Raw genomic sequence first — 25,687 nt, forward strand, 5'->3', positions numbered from 1 at the left:
ACGCGAAAATCAGCGCTCCAAACTCAGGTTCACTTGTAGAGAGGTCCCATGCCTTCTTTTGCATTTCGCCTCTCATTTTCACGCATTTTATTAATGTTTTGTATCATTTCACGGTGGGAGCCGGCCGAATAAGATCATTCTGATGAGAGTATTTGTACTGATGTCTCAAATTACTTTTCAATTGACTGCTATGCATGTTGGGAACTGTATGTGGTCTTGCTTTTAGTTTTCTCTGGCATTTCTCTGGGTGGCTTGTGGCGTGGCGGGCAGCGGAGGACGCGACACACTGCATTTTTGTTGGGGGGGGGGGGGGGGGTCCTGTACTTCGGCAAATACGTAGAGGGTCGTACACCAATGGGCTTGAGCATCTGGCGGGGCAACTGACCTCGGTCGAGTTTCGCCTGTTGTACGGACGGCGAAACGACCTGTGAGCTGTCTGAGCGTCGCTCCATTTTGTGTGTTTACCGTCCCAGTGCGTCTGGAACGAAGGTTGTTGGCGCTGATTGACTGTACTGTCTTCATGATTCTAAGAATTCTTGCGGTCGGTGCACTGGTGGGAGAGACTGTCTGGCGCCAGATGGCCGGTGGTCTTGCCAGGTTGTTTTCTGTAGGCGGTAAAACGGCAAGTTCATTGCCCCCAGCTAAATAGCAGAGGCATGGTTGTTCAACTTAAACTGAGGCCAGTTGACGTCACAAAGACCTGCTCAAAATTGGAGGGAACGGACGCTAATGGCGCGAATGATGTTCTGACATAGTGTGGAGGAATTCCGGAATCAATATTGAGCGCTGATTCGCGGCTCTTCGAGGGTAGTGGTGAGCTGAGTAACGTTGTATTCGCTCTTGCGTTGCACGGGCGCATGGCATTCGGGATCTGATGTTCATGAGAATCGGACGGTCTTGCGACTTAGTCTCACTCTTTCGGAATCGTTGTGGTGTATGACTTCGGTCATACTCCAGTTTCGTTCTGCGACCTAAGACGCAGATTCTTTCTCCGCGTTTTCGCACCTGTACCGACAGGGCGGGTTTAGGCGGTTTTGCTGTGCCTCTTCCTGGAGATACATCCTTGTGCATCCAGGAGTTTCCCTGCTTCGCGAGCAGAATTCTCGAACAGCATTCGAGGCCACGGGTTTAAACAGAGTTGCTGCCTACGTCATCAGAGCGCTGCCTACCGACCACGTGCTGCGGGTTTCAGGACTGGTAAAGTATTGTGCGGCTCCAGCACTGTAGGAACTGTCGTTTCTGCACAGAAGTCCTCGGCAGCACGAGCGCTCGCTTTGCTACAAGTCCACCTTGTTTGTTTCCCCATGTGTTCCCATTTCAGTTCTCGCTACTAATCGCGATACTGCATTATAGTCGGTGGTGGTGGTGGTGGTTAGTGTTTAACGTCCCGTCGACAACGAGGTCATTGAAGACGGAGCGCAAGCTCGGATTAGGGAAGGATTGGGAAGGAAATCGGCCGCGCTCTTTCAAGGGAACCATCCCGGCATTTGCCTGAAACGATTTAGGGAAATCACGGAAAACCTGAATCAGGATGGCTGGAGACGGGATTGAACCGTCGTCCTTCCGAATGCGAGTCCAGTGTGCTAACCACTGCGCCACCTCGCTCGGCGCATTATAGTCGGGGGAGTAATATTTGATTAATTAGGACCTCCAGTCATTATCGTCAATCTATTGCATCACAGAGAGTAGGAGCCCCTTGTTCTCGAGCCAACTCTTATTCTCACAATAGTTCAGTATACCCTATCGTTTAGCCTACTGTTTGTATCGACAGTCAAGTACCTTTGTGTTCTGATTTATAATAAACCTCACTGTAATGTTTAATCAGCATAGCGTTTCGTAGATAAATCCAGAGTCCAATTTCCGGTCATTTATTATGATAAAATTCCTTTCTTTAATCAGTAGATTACTATTTTTATTGTGAGTATGCACTCCTTATCTTACCAACTAGCAGGGTCCACCATCAACTCCCTTCGTTACCGTTGTGCACATAATTAATTAGGTGGTAGGTAAGGAGGGGGGTCGAATGCATTTCTGGTTTTCATGCAGAATTCGCCAGAATTAAAGAGTTACAAACTCTTCTCCACCCTACCACCTCCCACTGTAACTGCCAGTTTAGAGTGTAATGGTATAGCTAAACATCACTTTTGCTTCTAACAAAAAGAAAGAGAAATAATGAAAAATTATTATTAACATCAAAAATGGTAAGTAAATACATGACTACACCATTCCCACCTCACTGATGCCCGAAATACTTTCCTCCTGAATCTGGAAGGTTAGTTAAATAATAATTACCGGTGACCATTTGTATGTAATGATTAATCTCATAACAGTTGCCAATTTAGGTGATTAGTTCAAAGGCATTTTTTAGGACCTTAACTGTCTACTGCAAATATTTCGAATTTCCTTTCTTACTCTGCCGCTAAGTATGGGAATTCTGACAGCAACCAACAACGATTCACCATCTCTTATGTATGGTATCTCTTGGCTCCATTGGCAGCAACTATGGAGTTCGTATCAAATTCTTGACTACCGAATACATCCTCAAACTGCTATGGCAATACTACGTGTCTTGATGAATAGAACGTGAGCAAGTATTTAGCGATATGCCATTAACGACGTCAAATATCTCAGCTTTGTCGCTTGATCAGAGGTTGCGTCATGCACTGCAGTGCAAAGGATCTCATGTTAGGACCCACGTCAATTCTCGGAAGGCTTTTTTTCCATTTGTTACTAGTTCCTCCACTGTACTGGTCGTAACGATAATTACACCAACACTACCATGTGATTCCATTACATACTATTGAAACCAAACCATACTCTCTGTTTTCCGAGCTTTCTGGAACAATGTTGGGCAAAATTATGTGTGCAACAACCCTACACGATATGAATTCCATCGTTTCATTTCGTCCATTTTACAGATATCTGAGCATTCGGGTGTGTCCACTGAAAACGACGACGAGACGACGAGACCCAGTGAGGTCCCCACACGTTCCACGAAGGGGCGAACCCACTGTTGGAGGTAAGCAACACATGGATTATGCTGAGGTTTCACTTGGACAAAAACACTGCAGAGCGGTTGCAACTAAGCCTCAGAGACTATCAGATGAAACCAACCAAAAGAAACCAGCCACTGACTGCAACGTGCATGTTGCTGTTAACTTGAAGATTTCACGCCACAGGAACCTTTGAAATGGATGTTGGATACCTTTGTAAATTAAACGTAGCAACAGCTTGCAGAGCTGAAATGATAATTAAATCAAGACCCTAAGCTGTCGACAGACGTTGATACATCAACGTGGGCAGTTGAAACTGTGTACCCCGACAGGGACTCGAACCCGGGATCTCCTGCCTACATGGCTGCCGAGGGCTCAGAGGATAGTGGGACTGCAGGGATTTATCCCTCGCACTCTCCCCGTGAGACCCACATTCCCAACTTAATGGCCACACACTACATTCGTAGTGTCTCTGCCAACTGCACTCATTACTCGCCGCAGACAATCTTACCGAGTCCCGTAAGAGTTGGGGCAATGCGTGTGCGTCCAGCACAGAAAAAGAAGATCAATGGCCGGACAGCCTTAACTATATAAATATGGTATCTGTTCTTTCGGACTTGTCCGAAGAACAGATACCATCGGTGACCATGCAGCTCACTTAGAATGAAATGATAATTAAATGAAGACCCTAACCTGTCGACAGGCAGAGTTGTCCACAAGGTATTAATCAAACTGCTTATGGGTAAAAAATGGCGCTACTAACACCCAACATCGATTTGTTGTAGACTCGTAGAACATATTCTGAGATCAAACTTAATGTGGTATCTTGAACAGAATGACCTTCTCAAAGCCAACAAGCATGTATTTCGAAAACATCGATCATGTGAAACCTGACTCACACTTTTCTCACATGACATATTGAAAGCTTTCGATCAAGGCAAGCAGGAAAATGCAGTATTTGTTGATTTCCGAAAAGCATTTGACTCAGTACCACACCTACACTTATTGTCAAAAGTACATTCGCATGGGGTAACAAGTAAAATTTATGATGGGACTGAGGACATTTTGGTAGGGACGACACACCATGTTATCTTCGATGCAGAGTTATTGTCAGATGTTGAAGTAACTTCAAGTGCGCCACAGGGAAGTGTGCTGGAACCCTCGCTGTTGATGCTGTATATTAATGACCTTACAGACAATACTAATAGCAAAATCAGGCTTTGTGCTGATAATGCAGTTAGCTCTAATGAAGTACTATCTCAAAGAAGCTGCACTGATAAGATTTCAACACCGTGCAAGGATTGGCAAATTGCTCTAAATGTTCAGAAATGTAAAATTTCAGACCACAAAATTAAGAACCGTACTGTCCTATTACACTAATATAATGAGTCACTGTTGAAGTCTGCCGACTCATACAAAAACCTGGGTGTAACATTTCGTAGGGATATGAAATCGAATGATCAGATAGGTTCAGTCGCGGGTAAAGCAGGTGGTAGACTTCGGTTTACTGGTAGAATACTGGGGAAGTGCAGTCTGTCTACAAAGGAGTTCGCTTACGAATCACCTGTGTGACCAGTTCTAGAATACTGCTCAAGTGTGTGTGTGAACCGTACTGAGGGCAGCATGAATGGTCACAGGTTTGTTTAATCCGTAGGAGATTGTAACAGGGGTACTGAACGTTATGAATTGCAAGGCTCTCGATAACTATCCCGAGAAAGTCTATCAACAAAGTTTCAAGAACCGGCTTTAAATGATTACTCTAGGAATATACTACAACCCCCTACTTATTGTTCATATGGGGGTCGTGTGAATAAGATTAGAATAATTACAGCACGCCCACAGGCGTTCAAACAATCATTCCTCTCGTGTTCCATAGGTGAATGGAGCGGGAAGAAATCCTAATAACTGGTAGAATGGGACGTAACCTCTCCCATGCACCTCACGATGGTTTGCAGAGTATATATGTAGATGTAGAAGGAGATTTTTGCCAAATATAGCATTTTCCTGGCGTTTCAGGTGCTCTTGACTGCACTCACATCCCCATCAATCGCTTGGCGGTGACAGTGGCCGCACGTGATCGCCGCGCGGTCTCAGGCGCCTTGTCACGGTTCGCGCGGCTCCCCCTCGTCGGAGGTTCGAATCCTCCCTCGGGCATGGGTGTGAGTGATTTCCTTAGCGTAAGTTAGTTTAAGTTAGGTTAAGTAGTGTGTAAGTCTAGGGACCGATGACCTCAGCAGTTTGGTCCCATGGGACCTTACCAAAAATGTGCAAAAAAGTTTTGGCGACAGTGCTGAGATATTTAGAAATCGTCACGTGTGATTTTATGTAGAAGCGATGTCAGTCGCTCAGCGGCGATATTTAAATATCGTGGCTAGATGACCAGGATCTGCCCATGACAGCAACATTTACGGAAACTCATATGTACACGTTCAGTTAAGAACAAGAGAAATTCTGGAAGGCATACTTCTGGGAGACAGTGACTGTCAGTGAAGGAGGTATTTGCTGACGTCGGTACTTCGGAAGAAACGGCGGTTGAGCGAATCTGTAATCGTCCCCACGAGAAGACCAGATCAGAAGTTGAAAGAATGTTTGGAGTGGCGAAAAGGCGGTTTCCCTGTTTGAGTTTAGGACTCAGGATGAAAGTAAATCGTGCAGCAGTTATAACAGTTGCTGTTGTGGATTGGCAAGAGAGCCAACCCGGTTTTGACAGGAAGCCGAAATGCACGCGTTTTAGCTCACGCAGGCTGGCGTGAGGTCTGGAACAGGAAATTAGACTGTAGAAAAAACTGATGTAGCTGTGGAATACTTAACTTTAGTCCATAAATGGTGAACATCGCTCTTGACGGTACATTATTCATAATCTCAATAGTAACTGGTAATGGCGCCTTGCTAGGTCGTAGCAAATGACGTAGCTGAAGGCTATGCTAACTATCGTCTCGGCAAATGAGAGCGTATTTTGTCAGTGAACCATCACTAGCAAAGTCGGTTGTACCGCTGGGGCGAGTGCTAGTAAGTCTCTCTAGACCTGCCGTGTGGCGGCGCTCGGTCTGCAATCACTGATAGTGGCGACACGCGGGTCCGACGTACACTAACGGACCGCGGCCGATTTAAAGGCTACCACCAAGCAAATGTGGTGTCTGGCGGTGACACCACAGTTGCAAAATTTGTCTTCCACAATATGGCTGTCAATGCACCAGAGCGGCTACCTGAAACGATGACTACGTATTTGCTGGGAGAAGAGTGTGCGCAGAAATTCCAGCATCTGCAGAACATGAAGACAACAGAGATAATTATGGCGTGAGGACGGCGTTTATTAACAATAAATTTATGTAAAAAGTTTTTGAAAAAACTGAATAAATGTGAAAAGTTTCAACTTGAAAGGCAGATTTTCCTTCCCTTTCTGCTGGTTATTTAATTCCCCATCAGAAGAAGAACACCACGAATAATATTAAAAACTGCCTTCTACATAACAAATTGGTCCCAGAAAATTGATTAGATTGTATTAAGATATATACAAAACCCCACATATAATTCCAGGATAAGAATCAATCTACAAAGAAATTAAAACAGACTACATACCCCAAGGAAATGAAGGTAACAGCGGTCACAATGCAATGCGTGCGAAATTTATTGACAAGGTATGTATCGAACATTACAAGACTGGAAGAAATTTCAGTGTGTCAGTTTAAAAGACTGATAATCTTTTAATTTCTTCAAGTTCTAATTCTTTAATTTCTTTATGTATTTCGAGGGTTTCCATTCTTATTTCATGTTCTGCAAGAGAGCACTATACTTTCATTTTATGTTCACGCTCGAGGCATGCAAATCTTTGATTCCCAAACTGGAAATTCTTATCGAGAATATTTTCTGTTCTTTCGCACTTGCAACGAGAGTCTGACACCGCAAGAGTGATTTGAAAAGTTCTCAGAGTCACCACGAGAGGTCAGCCCTAGCGCAACGAGTTGTTCACGCGATATTCGTTGGGCTGTTGACGTCGTGGTGAATTTCTATGTCTTAAGCGTCGAAGTATCAGGTATTTGGTAACGTTAAATATTAAGATTTAATTGATATTCCTTACGGTAAATAAAGTTCTAGTTCCAACAGAACTGACAATATGGTAGTCAAACCTACTAACGATGCTGGAATACATTGCCTTTTCTTTCTACCCACAGGCATTAAGTCTTATGCCCACCTTTAATTCAAGCTGGCCAATACTGTTTGATGAGATCTTGACGCCAGTTTAAGTTTAATATTTATGCAATATGGTTTAAAGTATTCTTCCATGGGCAAATAAGTTTGACCTTGTTGCACTAAAGAATCTTTCTTAATGAAAACTATAGCGTTTTCCGCGTGGTCATGCTGTATACAATGTAACCTTTGAGATATTATTCCTATCTAAGGTTAGGTAGCAGACTATATTTTGTAAATGCTTTACCTATATCGGTCAATAGTATATAAGTGTGTTGGCAGTGTCGTTGTGCACCCTGACACATCCTACCTTAAACATTAGGTGCTTATTTCTTGGTAGTCTATGTGAGAATTTCACCAAGCTCATAATAATCCTCATCCTAAATAGTTAATAGCCTTACAGGAAATATCCTGAACAGGTAATATCTGATATTTTTTTTATTGTATTTCAATTCCCCATTGGGGCGGGCTGGCAGCAGAAAATGTGCTGCTCTTCAGCCGAAAGACATAGAACAAACAATAGAACACATTTAAAAATAACGAAGGAGAGAATATGGCAAACATAGATATAAAAAAGGGGGAACATCATGGAAGGCAATAGACAAAAAATGGGGTGACCGTAAAATGGAGATAAAAAACTGTGAAAACTGTTTAAAAGTAGCACACACAAAAAGTCACACACTGCGACAATTAAAAGAACACAAGGCACAGTATGACTGGAGCATAAAAGGTATCAACGCATGGCGTAGCACATAACCAACACTGACGGCAAACCTCAAGGCAGTACACAATTAAAATCACACCTCTTGACGCACAGGAGAAACAGCACTAAACACAACACTGATGTGGCATGCTGACGATGATCAAAACAGAGGATCGGCCAGGTGCAAGGAGATGAGGGAGACTGGAAGAAGGGAGGGAGGGGAAGAGATGGGGGAGATGAGCGGGGGGGCGCGCTGAAGAGGGTCAGGTAGGGAGGGATGTGGGAAGGAAAGAGGCAAGTGTGGGGTGCAGGGTCTCAGGGGAGGGGGGGAAGGAGGAAAATCCGCTTTGGGAGAAGGAGGGAAGAGGAAAAAAGGAGGCCCTGGGGAGGGGGGGGGAACAAGGCCAGGTTATAGTTGGAAGGAAGGGTAGATGTCATCGCGAAGTTCGTCATCCGGGAGGGGGTGGTGTTGGAAATTGCCCTGATGAAGGAGATCGAGGGTGTGGAGGTGGAGAGAGGGAGGGATACAGAGATAGAGGCGCAGCAACAGGCGGGGGGTGGAGAGGAAGGAGGAAACCAGAGGGTGGGGGGGATCAAGCCTGCGGACAATGTAAAGCATGCGGAGATGTTGGAGGAACAGGAGGAGGATGGGGATCAGTTCATACAGGAGCCGTGTGGGGGAAGGAAGGCGGATACGAAAGGCAAGGCGGAGCACATGGCGTTCAAGGATTTGGAGGGCCTTGTAAAAGCGGGTGGGGGCGGAGGTCCAGGCAATGCTGGCATAACAGATGATAGGATGGATGAGGGATTTGTATATGTGGAGGATGGTAGAAGGATGCAATCCCCATGTCCGGCCAGATAGGAGTTTCAGAAGGCAGAGGCGGGAATGGGCTTTCTGCTGGATGGTCTGGAGATGAGGGGTCCAGGTGAGGTGTCGGTCAAGGGTGAGGCCAAGGTATTTCAGGGTGGGGGTGAGCTGGATGGGACGACCATAAAGGGTGAGGTAGAAATCATGGAGGCGAAAGAAGCGAGTGGTGCGACCTATGATGATTGCCTGGGTTTTGGAGGGGTTGAGATGGAGGAACCACTGGTTACACCAAGTGGTGAACTGGTTAAGGTGGGTTTGGAGAGTACATTGAGACCATTGAAGGGTAGGATAGAGAGCCACGAAGGCGGTGTCAGCAGCATACTGGAGAAGGTGGACTGGTGAGGGTGGCTTGGGCATATCAGCTGTGTACAAGAGGTAAAGGAGAGGGGAGAGGACAGAACCCTGGGGGACGCCAGCCGTGGGATAAAAGATACGGGAGTTGGTATTGTGGAGGGTGACATAGGAAGGACGGTGCGAGAGGAAGGAAGCTACCAGACGGACAAAATTGAGAGGCAGGGCGTAGGTTTGGAGTTTAAAGAGGAGACCGGGATGCCATACATGGTCATATGCATTTTGGAGGTCAAGGGAAACAAAAATGGCGGAGCGATGGGAGTTGAGCTGGAGGGACACAAGGTGAACAAGGTTGAGGAGTTGGTCTTCAGCAGAGAAGGAGGGTCGGAAGCCACACTGGGTAAGGGGGAGTAGGTGGTGTTGAGCAAGGTGCTGATGGATACGGTGGGATGGATTCAAGGACCTTACTGAAGACGGAGGTGAGGCAGATGGGACGATAGGGTGGCAGAAGGGGGTTTGTTGGGTTTGAGGAATAAGAAGATGTGGGAGGTCTTCCACAGGTCAGGGTAGAAGCCAGTAGAGAGGATGACATTATAAAGATGGGCGAGGACAGTCAGGAAGGAATAGGGGCTTTCTCAAAGGTGACGGTAGGTGACACAGTCGTGACCAGGGGCCGTGTTGCGTTTGGAACGGAGGATAAGTTTAATTTCTTGTGCTGTGATGGGAGTGTTTATGTTGGAGGGGGGCAACTGCCCCAAGTACTGGAGACTAGGAGCAAGTGGAGCGACCGAGGTATCGGCACGTTCCATGACGGTGGGGAAAAGAGAATAATCAAAGTGGGGATCATCGGGGATGGAGATGACCTCGGAAAGGTGGGAAGCGAAGTGGTTGGCCTTACTGAGGTTGTCAGGAAGGGGGCGATCGTTATGGAGAAGGGGGTAGCGGGGAGTGGAAAGGGAACCAGTAAGGCGATGGAAGGCGGACCAGTACTTGGAGGCGTTGATAGGGAGGGTGGTGTTGAGTCTTGTGCAGGTTGAAAGGTGGCTACACTGAGCCACAGCACCAGAAATCGCGCCAGAGAGTATTGTTCCGCTGCCTCCACTGGCAGTGCTTATTGAGACGTAGCGGCAGGCAGTGCTTGCCGAGAAGTTGTGGTGGACACTGCTTGTCGTGGACTCAGAGTGAGATGTGGTAGTGGAGAGTGTTGTTCCATGTTTTATGCAGTGGTTTGATGGGAGAGATAGCAGATGTTATTCCAATGGAGATACTGTAATGGTCAGAGTGCTTTTCGTCAATATATATGAAGGTAATAAATATTATGTTGTTTATTTATTTGTGTGTCCTGAATAATGTGTCATTACAGGTTCAGTCAACAAAGCATCTGGCTTGTGTTCTTGTATTAAAGTGTAATTTTGGTTTTCTTGCACAATTATAGTATTTCTAATTTTCTTTTATCACGTCAGTATAATTGGTATTTAAAAATTCTTGTCCTGTTGAAGAAGAACCGTGCCAGATGTGCGTTGAGTCATACTACCACATACAGAACAGCTACACTTGTGCTTTGTTGGTTTCGTAGGTTTTATAGTTGTTGGGGACTTAATTAATTAATTGTATTAACTGAAATTTTCATTTCATTCTTTGTGGTTGTTACATGCAGTCAGATTGCGTACAAGAACTAGTCAGGGCCAGCCGTTTACGAGACTTGAGTAATCGGACATACAGCTACTAAAAATATTTGCATTCATATTTAATTTTAATATAGCCCCCATGCATGTGGCGACCGCTGCTTCGGATCGTCCCTTGGAATTCTTCTGATTGTAAAAATAGTAGACAGTAGTATTGTTGTAGTAATTTGTAGTTTAGTAATTGTAGTCTATTTTGCATGTGTAGATTTGGTAATTGGCATTCTTCTAATGGTATTTTTCAAAATTTAATTTTTATTGCCTTGTATACGCGTTTGACGATTTGGTGCAATTATTTCAATTGTTCGATTAATCGTGTTTGAGGGAAATATTTCGTGTGAATGGTATTGTTGAAGATAAAGAGTCATTGTGTGTAATTTTCATATAGTGACGAATTTTGTATGTTTTGTAAATGATTACGCGATCGATGAAAAAGGCAAAAATGATGAATAGTGAGAATGACGAAATTGTTAACATGGCGAACTCGCCAACAGAGGAAAACAGTATGATGGATAATGAAGTGGAAAACAATGTAATAAGTCGGGAAGATAGTCCGGAACCATTTCAAAATTTTTCTCAATCAGAAAATTCACAGAATACGAGATTAATGACAGAAGATTCTGGAATAGTATCGAACAAAGATAGCTTTACAACTATGACGAAAGAAGTCGATTTTGCGGGAAATGTTAGGGGTGAAAAGAGTTTCGAACCAGTTACTATGGAGCAGTTGATGAGTGCAATATTAAATTTGGGAGCACGGTTAGAAACAGAATTAGGAACAATTATAACCGAGATGAAAGCAGTGAGATCAGAGCTACGATCTGAATTAGAAACAGATATGGGAACAATGGAAACACAGTTAGGCTCACGAACGGGGACATGTTTCAAAAACATGAAAGATGAATTAAAGAAAGAAATCAGAGAAGAAGTACAACCGATTTTGATTGCTCGCAATAATAGCTTAATTTCAACAGAAATCAGACAAGAGGAACAGGGCAGGGAACAGGAAGAAAAAGATCGCGTGATAGTACATAAATTTTCAGAGTTAAATTTACAATGTGCACACGATAAGGAAGAAATACTTGCGAGAATCGAGGAGTCCGTATCAAATGACAGATTAAATAACATAACACAACAATATGAACAGTTAACTACCAAATGTGTCAATACTGAAAACCGAGTCGCGACACTTACGGAAGACGTAAATAAACAGAAAGGACAATTAAGTGACTCATCGGAAAGAGTTGAGGAGATCTCAGATAAATTGACAAGTCTTAGTTTAGCAGAGGGGTTTGAAGAAAATAATTTATTTCATTTACGAGAAGCAACAAGAGAGCGCCAGGCGCGCGAACTTGACAATAATCGACTTTGGGACAGGGACAGACGCGGTAGGTCTTTGTCGCCACGAGGCGAAAACTTTGACTATAAACACTTTTTGACTGTTCGGAAATTTTAGATCTTCCGCAATTCTAAGAATGACATACATCCATGTGCATGGTTAGATCAATTTACTTACGCACTTCCGCCAAATTTGCCACTAAGTCACAAACTGAAATTAATGTGCAGCTATTAAAGTCCTCAGGGGATTCACTACTCTAAGTGAATATGTGCCGTAGCGAGCATAGGGCCCCGAGCTGTAGCGGTGCTATTTCCCTTTTAGTTTTCTGTACCGCTGCCTACTCTTTCACTATTCTTTGCATCTATCAAAAACAACTCTTCTACTATCAATCTATCTAGAGAGTAGATAAACAATAACCGGATATGACTGTTTTACCCAAAAGTGACTTTGGAATTTACCGTTTGGACTTACTATATTTTCTGTAGCATTCATTTGTAGTTTAAACGAAATTTTACCTGTTCATCTTCGTGACAATATTACTTCATATGTTGACGACATTCTTATTGCTAAAAATTCTTGGAGTGAGCACAACAAAATTTTGGATTCATTGTTACGTATCTTTGCAAGAGTTGGCATTACAGTGAACTTAGAAAAATCTGAATTTGGTCGTTCTCAGGTGAGATTTCTCGGTCACATTATTTCTACAGAAGGTATTCTTCCTGATCCAGAAAAATTAGACGCTATTCGTAATTATGCTGTTCCTACCACAAAACGTGATGTTCGTAGTTTCCTTGGTGTCTGTAATTTTCTTAGACGCTTTGTTAGATTGGACAATTTGGCCACACCTCGTTTTTGCGATCTATCTGGAAAGTTCTTTTTAAACGAAAATCGGTCGACAACTCTGTTTGGTTAGTTTGTATTCCTGATGAATGGGTTAATAAGCTGATTTGGTATACGCATTTCAGTTATGCAGACTTTGATCCCAGAAAATGCTATCATAAATTACGAGAAAATTGCTACTTCAATAATATGGAAAAACGTATTCGATTTGTTCTTGCCAAATGCAAATTATGTCAAAAGGCTAAGCCGCCGACAGTTTCTTACAGAGCACCGTTGTTTCCTATCATTCCAGCAAAATTAAAGGACATGGCTGCAGTTGATTTGTTCGGTCCAGTGGTTCGATCTACTAATGGTTTTGCGTACATTTTCGTAGCAGTGGAGTTGACATCAAAATATGTGTGTTTTACACCGTTACGCAAAGCAACAGCTCGTTCAGTATCTAATGCTTTCATTAACCATTTTCTTAAAGAAGTGGGTCATGTTGATAAGGTTATATCAGATAATGGATCACAGTTTCGTACTAAAATTTGGCTTCGTACTCTACGGCGTCGTAAAATTAAACCAATTTTCATTTCACTTTTTCACCCTCAATCTAACGCTTCAGAGAGATGGATGAAGGAAATCAATAAATTGTGTCGTCTTTATTGTCATCAGAATCACAGAACTTGGGATCAGTATCTTCATATTTTTCAAAACATTCTGAATGAACTTTCTAATGACTCAACTTCTTTACCACCTATACTGATATTAAAAAATAAAGCACCGACAAATCGCATTTCTGAAATCGTTCCTTTTCCGCCTTCACGGAAACTGCGGCATTCTGAAGTTGTGAATCTGGCTCTACAAAATATTGCATCTGCGGCTGCTAGAAGAGAGAAATCAGCTAAGCGTCCTGGTCGTTCAAAAATCTTGTCAGTTGGTCAGAAGGTGTTAATTAAGGCTCATCGTTTGTCTCACAAAGGAAAAGGCTTATGTCGGAAATTTTTTCTGCTTTATAACGGTCCATATAGAATTCGCAAAATTATTCATGATAACACTGTCGAAGTAGAAGCTCTTAAATCACGACGCTCTAAGGGAATACATCATATATCTAATGTTAAAATTTTTGTGGAATGATATACTTTTGAAAAATTTTTGTAGAATGACATACTTTTGAGAAACTAACAGTTGTATGTAAACACACGGAGAGTACAAGGATACTGCACTGTGTTTTGGCGGCGGCATATACTCAAAGCAACAGTCAAGTCTGCACGCCGCACAGGGCAGTCGTTGACCGCAAACAATCACTTCCTACGTCACGCGCCTACAGCTGATCGAGCGCTCAGTGCGAATGCACTGACAGCCGTAAATAAATACACAGTCTAATTTCTCCGACTAAATTCAGTATAAAGCTATAGTGACTTGATGAATTCTGTTATTAACATTCAGTATTTTTCAGGATACGGTTCTATAAAATATTTAAGAACTTCAGGTAAATTCTGTGCGTGTCCGACGTTAAGACGACTTGCTATCGAGAAAATTTCAGAAAAAATGTCATTTCGAAGAAGAAAGTAATAAACTAAAAAGGTAATTATTAATTGAGTTTATTTTTCAGGTAACATATTTCCACTTAGGTACGTACTTTAGACGTAATTTGCTGCTCGCGATTACGTGATTCATACTTTGTGCTAATTCATGTTCAATGAAATTACTTGTGAAGCGACGTGCTTGCGTATGTTAACTGATTTTGACAATGATTATTAATGAACTGGATTGTTACTTGTGTATATTATGCATCGCTTGGCTGCACTGCTTTTTCACTGATGTCATATTTTTAATTATGTGCCTGCTGTGCTTATTTATTTAAATTATAATTGTCACCTGATTAATTGTGCTGATGTGGTTAGGTATGTAAGTTATACTTTGTGATTTATCTGCTTGCGCCTTCATGTTTACTTATTAAGATACGATGCTAATGACCTGTTTAGTACGTAAGATATATGTTTACTGCTATGCGTATGGATTGCACATTTACACATTCCTGCGTGTTGTCATAACTATACTTTAATTTGGTATTTAGCAATGCTAATGTACAGTGTACAAACATAGAGTTTAGGTTACACTATGGTACTAGTTACAGATTGTTCACTTGGCAGAGCCTCGTTGTAAGAATTGTGCTGCATCCACTTGTTGACATTCTGTTCACTACTGGTATATTTACTCGCTATTGCTTGCCTTGCTTACGCTCAGTGCCTTATATTTTTAAGATAAGAAAATGAACTGCTATAATTCGACGAACGACATTAGTACAAGAAACTTCATAGAAGTCACATGAGCTGGAGGTTTTGTGAAAGCTGTGTAAATGTATGCCAATAGGAAGGAAGCTAACGACATGACATACCAACACAGTTATTACACTGCATTTTTCGTGAGCAATTGAAACAGGAAGTGATACTTGACACAAGAAATACTCCACATGTTTGCTTCTGTTTGCCATAATTCTTGAAGTGGTGTACACACTGTGAAATATTAGGATCATTCACACTCCGTAATCGTACTTAATTACTGAGAGTTATTCGAACTAAGTCTGTTAGAGGTCATGTATGCATTCTTTGTTTATAATTCATAATGAGTAGAAGATTTTGGTCAGATGGATTACACAGAGGTTGTGTGTTGACAGTGTGTCTTCGGATTGTATGGGATGAGGAGGTTTGCATTAGGATTTTATCTGTACTCGATCGAGGAGACTGACTAGAGGAAAGAGTTGTTATGGAAGTGAAATGATACTGGCAGTAAGGTTTATATGTATCGACGTATTGAAGAGGTATTATGGAGGTATTGAGATTATATGAAGTTGATTGGAGTTATGGTGTATAAGAGGTAAAATAAGTGAGGTGCATATTTTTTTTTTTGTTGTTGGTCTATATGGAACAAGGAGGATGAAGATAGCAGACTAGAACACTAAAATGGAAGGAAGATTGTCTACACACACTTTGTTAAATCACTAAGCAGTATGTACTTTTTTTTTGAGAGAGGAAGTTGCATATCTTGGCACACTGACAGTTGTTCAGCAACCGTACATTTTGATCTGGCTTGGCAAACATTGGTCTTGACATGATGACTATGACGTTGACTTAACTATTATTGACTGTTATACATTGCTGTCACTACTACTTGATACACATGATGAACATGAAATTTTGACAGAAGTGTATTCACACAGTTAACACTATCCAATTACACAGTAGTACTTAATGTGGATGAAAGATGAGTGAGTGTGTTTTGTGTGTTTTCCTTTCCTAATCCTACCCACCTATCTCCTAAATATTATTTTATTTGTTTGTAGTGGCTTGCACTGACACCCATAAATATTATAGGTTTACTGATGTTTGTGTATTTGTAATAGTTAATATGACAATTATCTGACATCATTTGTGTGTTTGTTATGATTTGTATGTTTAGTGTAAAAGCATTTGTATGTGTATTCAAACTATTGTTCATGCTTGAACTGTCTGATCAGTGATAGTAAATATTATGGACTGTTACTTGTACTTTTTCTACATGATTGGTGCCACTAGGACATGTTTAATTTCTGCTGATGAACTGTGTGATCAGTGATAGTGAATATTATGGACTGCTGTCTGCACCTACTCAACATTGCTGGGTGCCACTGATGGACTGCTTCTACTGAAATGATGTGACCTGTTGGAGTCTGCACCTGTTCCACAATGCTGGGTGCCACTGATGGACTGCTTCTGCTGAAATGATGTCACCTGTTGGAGTCTGCACCTTTTCCACAATGCTGGGTGCCACTGATGGACTGCTTCTACTGAAATGATGTCACCTGATGGTGTCTGCACCTACTCAACATTGCTGGGTGCTACTGCTGGAACTGTCAACCACTTGTTATGAAAACATTTTATGTGAATATTTGTATAAACTGATTTTTTTGTGTATTACTGTTTGTGAAAAGTTATAAGACTCTTACCTGCTCATATTCGTCATTGCTGACGCTATCGATTGAATTGTTTAACCACATGATATTTGTGTAAACTATTATGTAAAGTCATATGTATGAAAGAATTGGTATTCCTTACTGTATTTTATATATTAGGCTATTGTAAGGTCAGTGCAAAGCCAAAATTTTATCTAGTTATATGATACTTACGTATTAATATTATCTTTTATTTTTGTCTGTATTTTTTTTTGACGAATTTGGTGGTATTTTCACCACCAATGCTGGCAAAAATACCATCAAATTCTAGCCAGTGGAGGAAGGGCATATGAAAGGTGGCTACACTGAGCCACAGCGCCAGAAATCGCGCCAGAGAGTATTGTTCCGCCGCCTCCACTGGCAGTGCTTATTGAGACGTAGCGGCAGGCGGTTCTTACCGAGAAGTTGTGGTGGACACTGCTTGTCGTGGACTCAGAGTGAGATGTAGTAGTGGAGAGTGTTGTTCAATGTTTTATGTAGTGGTTTGATGGGATAGATAGCAGATGTTATTCCAATGGAGATATTGTAATGGTCAGAGTGCTTTTCGTCAATATATATGAAGGTAATAAATATTATGTTGTTTATTTATTTGTGTGTCCTGAATAATGTGTCATTACAGGTTCAGTCAACAAAGCATCTGGCTTGTGTTCTTGTATTAGAGTGTAATTTTGGTTTTCTTGCACAATTATAGTATTTCTAATTTTCTTTTATCACGTCAGTATAATTGGTATTTAAAAATTCTTGTCTTGTTGAAGAAGAACCGTGCCAGATGTGCGTTGAGTCATACTACCACATACAGAACAGCTACACTTGTGCTTTGTTGGTTTCGTAGGTTTTATAGTTGTTGGGGACTTAATTAATTAATTGTATTAACTGAAATTTTCATTTCATTCTTTGTGGTTGTTACATGCAGTCAGATTGCGTACAAGAACTAGTCAGGGCCAGCCGTTTACGAAACAGCGTAATCGGACCTACAGCGACAGAAAATTAAAAAGTATTTGCATTGCATTCTTATATCTTTATTTTAATTAAGCCCCCATGCAAGGTCTGGCTCCAGTCTTGGCGTTTCGTTGCTGTAATAAGGTTCCGTACATGTCACTGTATTTGCCGGTGGCGTTGGAGTGTATCCCTGTCACGAGTGCGCAGGAAGGAGCGATAGAGGTGGCGGGATTCACGGAGGAGGAGGACAGCCCGTGGAGGGAGCGTGGGACGGTGTGGGTGGATGGTTTTCGTAGGAACATGGGCCTCCACAGCGTCAGTAATTACCTTCTGAAGGAAGGACGAGGTGTGGATGATGTCATCAGGATGGCGATACGTAAGAGGGTGGCTTTCGACGTGGGTGGAGATGGAGTCCCGGTAGGCATCCCATTTGGCACGGCGATAGTTATGGACGACCTTGGGGGGGGTGCAGGGTGCGGAGCCGGAGGGGGGCGGTGAGCAGACGTTACGGTGAGAAGGACAGGGAGGTGATCGCTACCTGTGGGGTCAAGGACGGCGACAGTGATACGCCCAAGGAGGTTGGCGGAGGCAATGACAACATCGAGGCTGGTGTCACTTTTGGGTCGGGTGTGCTGGGGAAGGGGAAAAAGGTCACCTTGGATTGTGGAGAGGATCTGATACCACCGCCGAAGGGCAGCAGGAGTGCGGCTATGGATGTTGAGGTCAGCGGCAATCACATAGGTGGAAAAGGTGCGGTCAATGTGCGAGATGAAATCATAAGGAAGAGGAGCAGTGGAGCAGACATAGACGGTGGCACAAGTAATGGTGAGGGAGGGGAAGAAGATGCTATGGATAAGGTGTTCAGTGGGGTCATTGAGGAGAGGTTGCGGCCGGACGGGGATATGCTTAAGGTGGCCAATCATGACTCCACCCTGCGCACGAGGACCAGGAGCGTCAGTGCGGTGGAGGATATTGGGAGAGGTGCGGATAGAATGGTAGGGCTGGAGAAAGGTTTCGTTCAAGAGGAAGGTGTCGACCTCGTGGTGGGAGAGGGTGTGCATGAGGAGGTATTTGTTGGAGAGGAAGGAGCGAATGTTCTGGAAGAGGATGCAATTCTCGTGCCGCACCATGGGGGGAAGGAGGGGGGGGAAGAGAGGGAAGGGAAGAGACTTAAACTAGGGTGTCGAGGCGTGTGAAGGTGAAGTGGGCTTGGTTGTGGGAGTAGGTGGCGAAGGTGTTCAGGCGGAAAACGGAGTGAGCGGCAAGGGAGATTTGTTGGAAGGTGTGGGGGCACTGAAAAGGGTGAACGTTTTGGAGTACAACGGTAAGGAACCGGATGATGTCCTCGGCCGTGAGGGGTGGACGGAGGGAATTGTTGGGATGGACAGGGGGATCGACGGGACGAACTGGGACTGTAAGCTCAGGGGTGGCTGGAGGGGGTTTAGCTTTACACTTGTGGGAGTAGGTGGGATGGGGGCCATTGCAGGTATTACAGGAAGGAGGAGCAGCGAGGCTGGGGCAGTACTTAAGAAAGTGGGAGGCCTTGCAATGGGGACAGGTGGGGGGGGGGGGGGTTTGCAGTTGGGAGTCAGGTGGTCATTGTACATCAGGCACCGCTGGCAACGGTAAGATTGGGGAGGGGATTTGGAGGATTCGACAGGGTGGCGACGGTGGTGTATTAGGGCACCCTAGGTGAGGAGATGGTCAGTGGATGGGACGGACTCAGAGAACACCTGCATGAGGTAGGTGGGACCAGAGGCATTGTGGATACGGCGGGCAGAGCGGAGTTCCAGGTCCGGGTGGGAGTTCAGTTCTGTTAATATCTGATACACTAGAGTGTGTATTTCAACGATTACTGTGGCATAATCTGTTTAAATGCATAGGGGTCTTGAACCCACTACTAACTAATGATTAACCATTTCCATTAACAGTTTTGTTCCACGTCACCCTTGTGACTAGATACAGGGTGGTCCATTGATAGTGACCGGGCCAAATATCTCACGAAATAAGCATCAAACGAAAAAACTAGAAAGAACGAAACTCGTCTAGCTTGAAGGGGGAAACCAGATGGCGCTATGATTCGCCCGCTGGATGGCTCTGCCATAGGTCAAACGGTATCGACTGCGTTTTTTTAAATAGAAACCCCGATTTTTATTACATATTCGTGTAGTACATAAAGAAATATGAATGTTTTAGTTGGACCACTTTTTTCGCTTTGTGATAGTTGTCGCTTTAATAGCCACAAAGGTATAAGTACCTGGTATCACGTAACAGTCCGCCAGTGCGGACGGTATTTGCTTCGTGATACATTACCCATGTTAAAATGAACCATTTACCAATTGCCGAGATGGTCGGTATCGTGTTGATGTATGGCTATTGTGATCAAAATGCCCAACAGGCGTGTGCAATCTATGCTCCTCGGTATCCTGGACGACATCATCCAAGTGTCCGGACCGTTCGCCAGATGGTTACGTTATTTAAGGAAACAGGAAGTGTTCAGCCACATGTGTAACGTCAACCAAGACCTGCAACAAATGATGATGCCCAAGTAGGTGTTTTTAGCTGCTGTCGCGCCTAATCCTCACATCAGTAGCAGACAAATTGCGCGAGAATCGGGAATCTCAAAGACGTCGGTGTTGAGAATGCAACATCACTTGCACCCGTACCACATTTCTATGCACCAGGAATTGCATGGTGGCGACTGAAAGCCTTGTGTAGTTGTTCTGCCACTGGTCAAAGGAGAAATTACAGGGACGATGACAGATTTTTTGCATGCGTTCTATTTAGCGACGAAGTGTGATTCACCAACAGTGGTAACGTAAACTGACATAATATGCACTATTGGGCAACGGAAAATCCACGATGGCTGCGACAAGTGGACCATCAGCGACCTCGGCGGGTTAATGTATGGTGCAGCATTCTGGGAGGAAGGATAATTGGCCTCCATTTTATCGATGGCAATCTAAATGGTGCATTGTATGCTGATTTCCTACGTAATGTTCTACCGAAGTTACTACAAGATGTTTGACTGCATGACAGAATGGCGATGTACTTCCAACATGAAGGATGTCTGGCACATAGCTCGCATGCGGTTGAAGCGGTATTGAATAGCATATTTCATGACAGGTGGATTGGTCGTCGAACCACCATACCGTGGCCCGCACGTTCACCGGATCTGACGTCCCCAGACTTCTTTCTGTGGGGAAAGTTGAAGGATATATGCCATCGTGATCCATCGACGTCGCCTGACAACATGCGTCAGCGCATTGTCAAAGCATGTGCGAACATTACGGAAGGCGAACTACTCGGTGTAGAGACGAATGTCATTACACGTGTTGCCAAATGCATTGAGGTTGAGGGACATCATTTTGAGCATTTATTGCATTAAGTGGTATTTAAAGTAATCACGCTGTAACAGCATGCGTTCACAGAAATGATAAGTTCACAAAGGTACATGTATCACATTGGAACAAGCGAAATAAAATGTTGAAATGTACGTATGTACTATATTTTAATTTAAAACAACCTACCTGTTACCAACTGTTCGTCTAATATTTTGAGCCATATGTTTGTGACTACTACAGCGCCATCTATCAAAAATGTTTAAACGCGTGTGAAATTTTATGGGACTTAATTGCTAAGGTCATCAGTCCCTTACACACTACTTAACCTAAATTATCCTAAGGACAAACACACATACCCATGCCCGAGGGAGGACTCGAACCTCCTCCGGGACCGCGCCATCTATCACAAAGCGAAAAATGTGGTGCAACTAAAACATTAATATTTCTTTACGAACTACACGAATATGTAATTAAAAATGGGGGTTCCTATTTAAAAAAAACGCAGTTGATATCCGTTTGACCTATGGCAGCGCCATCTAGCGGGCCAACCATAGCGCCATCTGGTTTCCCCCTTGAAGATAGACAAGTTTCGTTCTTTGTAATTTTTTCGTTTGACGCTTATTTCGTGAGATATTTGGCCCGGTCACGATCAATGGACCACCCTGTATCACGAATGGTCGTACATATTATATTTATAGTTAGTGTATGTTTGGTTAAGTTACTACAGGTTTCCTAAACACAACGTTAACCATCTGTGCATAAAGTTATAAATGATGCCCTAAGCTTTACACACCCAGTCAGTTATAAATCCGTAGTAATGCAGTGCCGTATCATAACAACGTTAGTCAAACTTCGCGTTAACAAATTGATGTATTGCTCTCTGTATAATGGAAATTATTTCATTTCCATCTTGTCCTAACCCTGAGAAGTTCTCGCGTTACAGACATATAACCTTGCTTGTACCCCACATGAGATCGTGGGGAACCATACAACATAGCGATGGTAATATGTGGTTTTTAATGTAACAATCTGAACTTAACGTCTAAGTAAATTCCTTATCAGTTAATAAGGTGTCGGGTTACAGTTAATGCTCATCGGGATTCTATCTACTTAGTGCCTTGTTCCCTCACAAATTTACAGTTTAACATTATAGGTAATTTCCCAGTATGTAACATAAATGTCAGCCAATGGCAGGCACCTCTGACTTCCCGTGCGCGCATGCGCGTGGTCCACCATACCCGCGTGCCGCAGTCAGTTGCGACGTAGCGTCCGCGATTAACCGACCGCTCTCCACGAAGTTGGGCCGGGGCTGTTCCTCAGCTGAGTGACATAGCCTCACATGGCACCACGGTACTGTAGCTTTCTATGTTTGACCGTGCCTTGTTCTGGCATGTGTTAGTTTATTTTACGCTTCTGAAGAAGGCTAGATTAGTTTAGCTGAAACCTGGGTAAAGACCAGTAACATTTCGCAACTGAGGTGGATTTTTGACATATTAATTTATCACAGTTGCTGACAGGGCTGCAAAGTGTTAAAAATTCTTAGACTGGACTGTATGTCGCCTGTAAACACGGGCCACGTCAGCGCTCTCTGAAGAGAGCTGTGGCGGTGACGTGGCTCTGTTGTTGTTCCGGCGCAGTGATTTGCGAAGATGGAAAAAAATCGAGATTCGAGCAGTGATTAAAGAAAGGTGTGAAAGCAATGGACATTCGTGCCGACTTCCAGAATACACTGAGGGACTTGGTCGGGAGAGATTAGGTAATTATCCGTGCAGTGGTCGGCCAAGATGTGTCACTACTCCAGAAATCATTGCAAAAGTGCACAAAGGAGGATCGCCGATTGAAAGGGCGTCAAAATTTCTCAGACTTGCCAGATATCATCTGAAAGGATATATCTCATCTTGACTGAAGAATTAGATATGAAAAAAAATATACCTGCAAGATGGGTGCGGCGACTCTCGACGCTGGGTCAAAAACGCACGAGCCGGCTGGAGTGGTCTTGCGGTTCTAGGCGCTACAGTCCGGAGCCGAGTGACCACTACGGTCGCAGGTTCGAATTCTGCCTCGGGCATGGATGTGTGTGATGTCCTTAGGTTAGTTAGGTTTAAGTAGTTCTAAGTTCCAGGCGACTGATGACCTCAGAAGTTATGTCGCATAGTGCTCAGAGCCATTTGAACCATTTGAACCAAAACACACGAGAATGGGCACAGCGGAACAATGTTTGGCCCATTTTAGGAGAAACGAACAAGATTTTTTGCGTCGGTTTGTGATCACAGATCAAACCTGGGTGCTCTACTATACCCCAGAGACAAAACAACCGTCAAAGCAGTGGAAACATGCTGATTCTCTGCCACCAAAGAAAACAAAGACAATTCCTTTGGCAGGAAACGTCATTGCATCTGTGTTCTGGGATGCGAAGGGGATTCTGTTTGTAGATTATCTCCCCACTGGGCAAACAATTACTGGAGAATACTATGCTAACCACCTGGTCAAATTCCAACAAAAGCTACGCTAAAAAAGGCCAGGTTTAGCAAGGAAGGAAATCATCTTCCATCAAGACAATGCTCACCCACTCACATGTGCCATCGCCGTGGCTAAATTACGCGAACTAATTCACCTGATATGGCTCCGTCAGACTTCCATCTCTTCTGAAAACTGAAAATTTGTCTCAGAGGATGAAGATTCACTTCAAACGAAGAACTGGTAGCCAGAGTTGACAACTATTTTGCAGGCCTGGAGGAAACTCATTTTCGAGATGTGATGAAGGCACTGGAACATCGTTGGACCAAGGCGACTACACACCCTCGTATGACAGAATACTGGCTTGTGTGTTGCTCATCTACATTTAACTAGAGGTTATTTTCAGTGCAAAATACGTAGCGTTGTGCTGTTACAGTAAAGTTTGTACATTATTTTAGTATCGTTGTAACCAGCTCGACTAAACATCCCTTCCTTCGTTTTAATTTTCATTGTCATCCAAAAGAGCAATAATTTCGCGTGAAGATACAGCTGTCTCCTCGTTTACTGATGATGTGAATGAACGGCAGCCTGTGTTATCCAAATCTGTATCAGAACAAGAACATAACGAATGGGGTTATAAAATATCTTCTAAACAGCAAAATTGGCTGCAAAAAACTTGCAGATCAGTGCACAAAAAAATTGTGGCTTCAGGAGCTCCACTTTCCATTACAGCCTTGGGAAATTACTGTCTCCTGTTCTACACATTTCAGCCTTGAAGAGTTTAGCCATCATTTTTGCTGCAGTTTACGTATCACATACATAATTAGACTTCGTCACGTGCGAATGCTTTGTTGATCCTTTTCTTAGCTTTTTGGTAACACATTTTCAAGCTCTTCGAGTCACCATTTGCCGCGATGTTACGAGAATTAAAGTCAACAGCAACTTCTCTCCATGCCTTTACCTTGTTGGCCGCAATGGGTTTAATCTGAGTTTTCGTTTCTTTCCAGTTGTATCTTTGTACTGGTCTAACACAATTTACAGCAGCAAATCTTGCTTGTATTTAGGAAAAGTTTGATGATCTTTTTCCGTTTGCTTGTCTCCACGGTTATAGCTCGACATCTTCAATAATAAATACTGTGTATGTAAGATGTACGATGAATACAGGGTGTCTCAAAAAGAATATACATATTACAAAGTATTATTTTGTGCAAACTATCGATCGCTGCGCCTCGGCTTGGCTATTGGAGCAAGGAATACAGAGTCTAGTTTACGTTAATAGCCGCTAGATGTCAGTTGTCTTCTGTTTTGCTTGGTAACCGACATATGTTTAAAATGGCTACTCTGCAGCAGAAATCATTTTGTGTTCTCGAGTGCAGTTCCGTGATTACAGTGAAAAGACGCTTCAGCCTGAGGTACCAAATTGATCCATCGGAATGGGCGGAACATTCGCAGATGGCATCGACAGTTCCTAGACACAGGATTTGTATGTAAAGGAAAGAGTCCTGCCCGCCGTCATGTTCCTGAAGAAAATGTTGCACGAATTCATACTACTTTGCAATCTACTGCTTCAAAATCAACTCGTCGTGCCAGTCGGGAGTTACAACTGCCTACAACAACAACTTGGCGTGTTTTGAGACGTCGGTTGGTTGTGTCGCCATATAAGTTACAGCCGTTACAAGCTCTGCGTCGCGACGACAAACGCAAAAGTGTGGCATTTTGTAAAGGAGATTCTTTATGCTATTGACAATTATAACACTTTCGCGTAACACATTGTGTTAAGTGAAGAAGCGACTTTTCATGTTAGTGGTCAGGTAAACAAACACAACGTTCGAATTTGGGGCCTACAGAACCTATAAGCAGCCATTGAACATGTACGAGGTTCGCCCAAAGTCAATGTGTTTTGTGCGATATCCCGATCATCTGTTTATGGCCCATTCTTCATTGATGGAAACGCAGTTAACAGTCAGCAGTATCTCGCTATGTTACAAAACTGCTTGTTTTCGAGGCTGCACGAAGACAACTTCATTTTTCAACAAGACTCCCTCATTGGAGTCGCCAAGTGCACGAGTA

General features: G+C 43.3%; 1 protein-coding gene across 1 annotated transcript in view; it reads left to right on the plus strand.

The window, feature by feature from the left end:
• The window catches only part of LOC124719770 (nematocyst expressed protein 3-like), a 137,433-nt gene that overhangs the window by 42,360 nt on the left and 69,386 nt on the right, over positions 1–25,687 (plus strand). The window lies entirely within an intron of this gene.

Source organism: Schistocerca piceifrons, chromosome 11 (genome assembly GCF_021461385.2).
Source record: "Schistocerca piceifrons isolate TAMUIC-IGC-003096 chromosome 11, iqSchPice1.1, whole genome shotgun sequence".
NCBI classification, from domain to species: Eukaryota; Metazoa; Arthropoda; class Insecta; order Orthoptera; family Acrididae; genus Schistocerca; species Schistocerca piceifrons.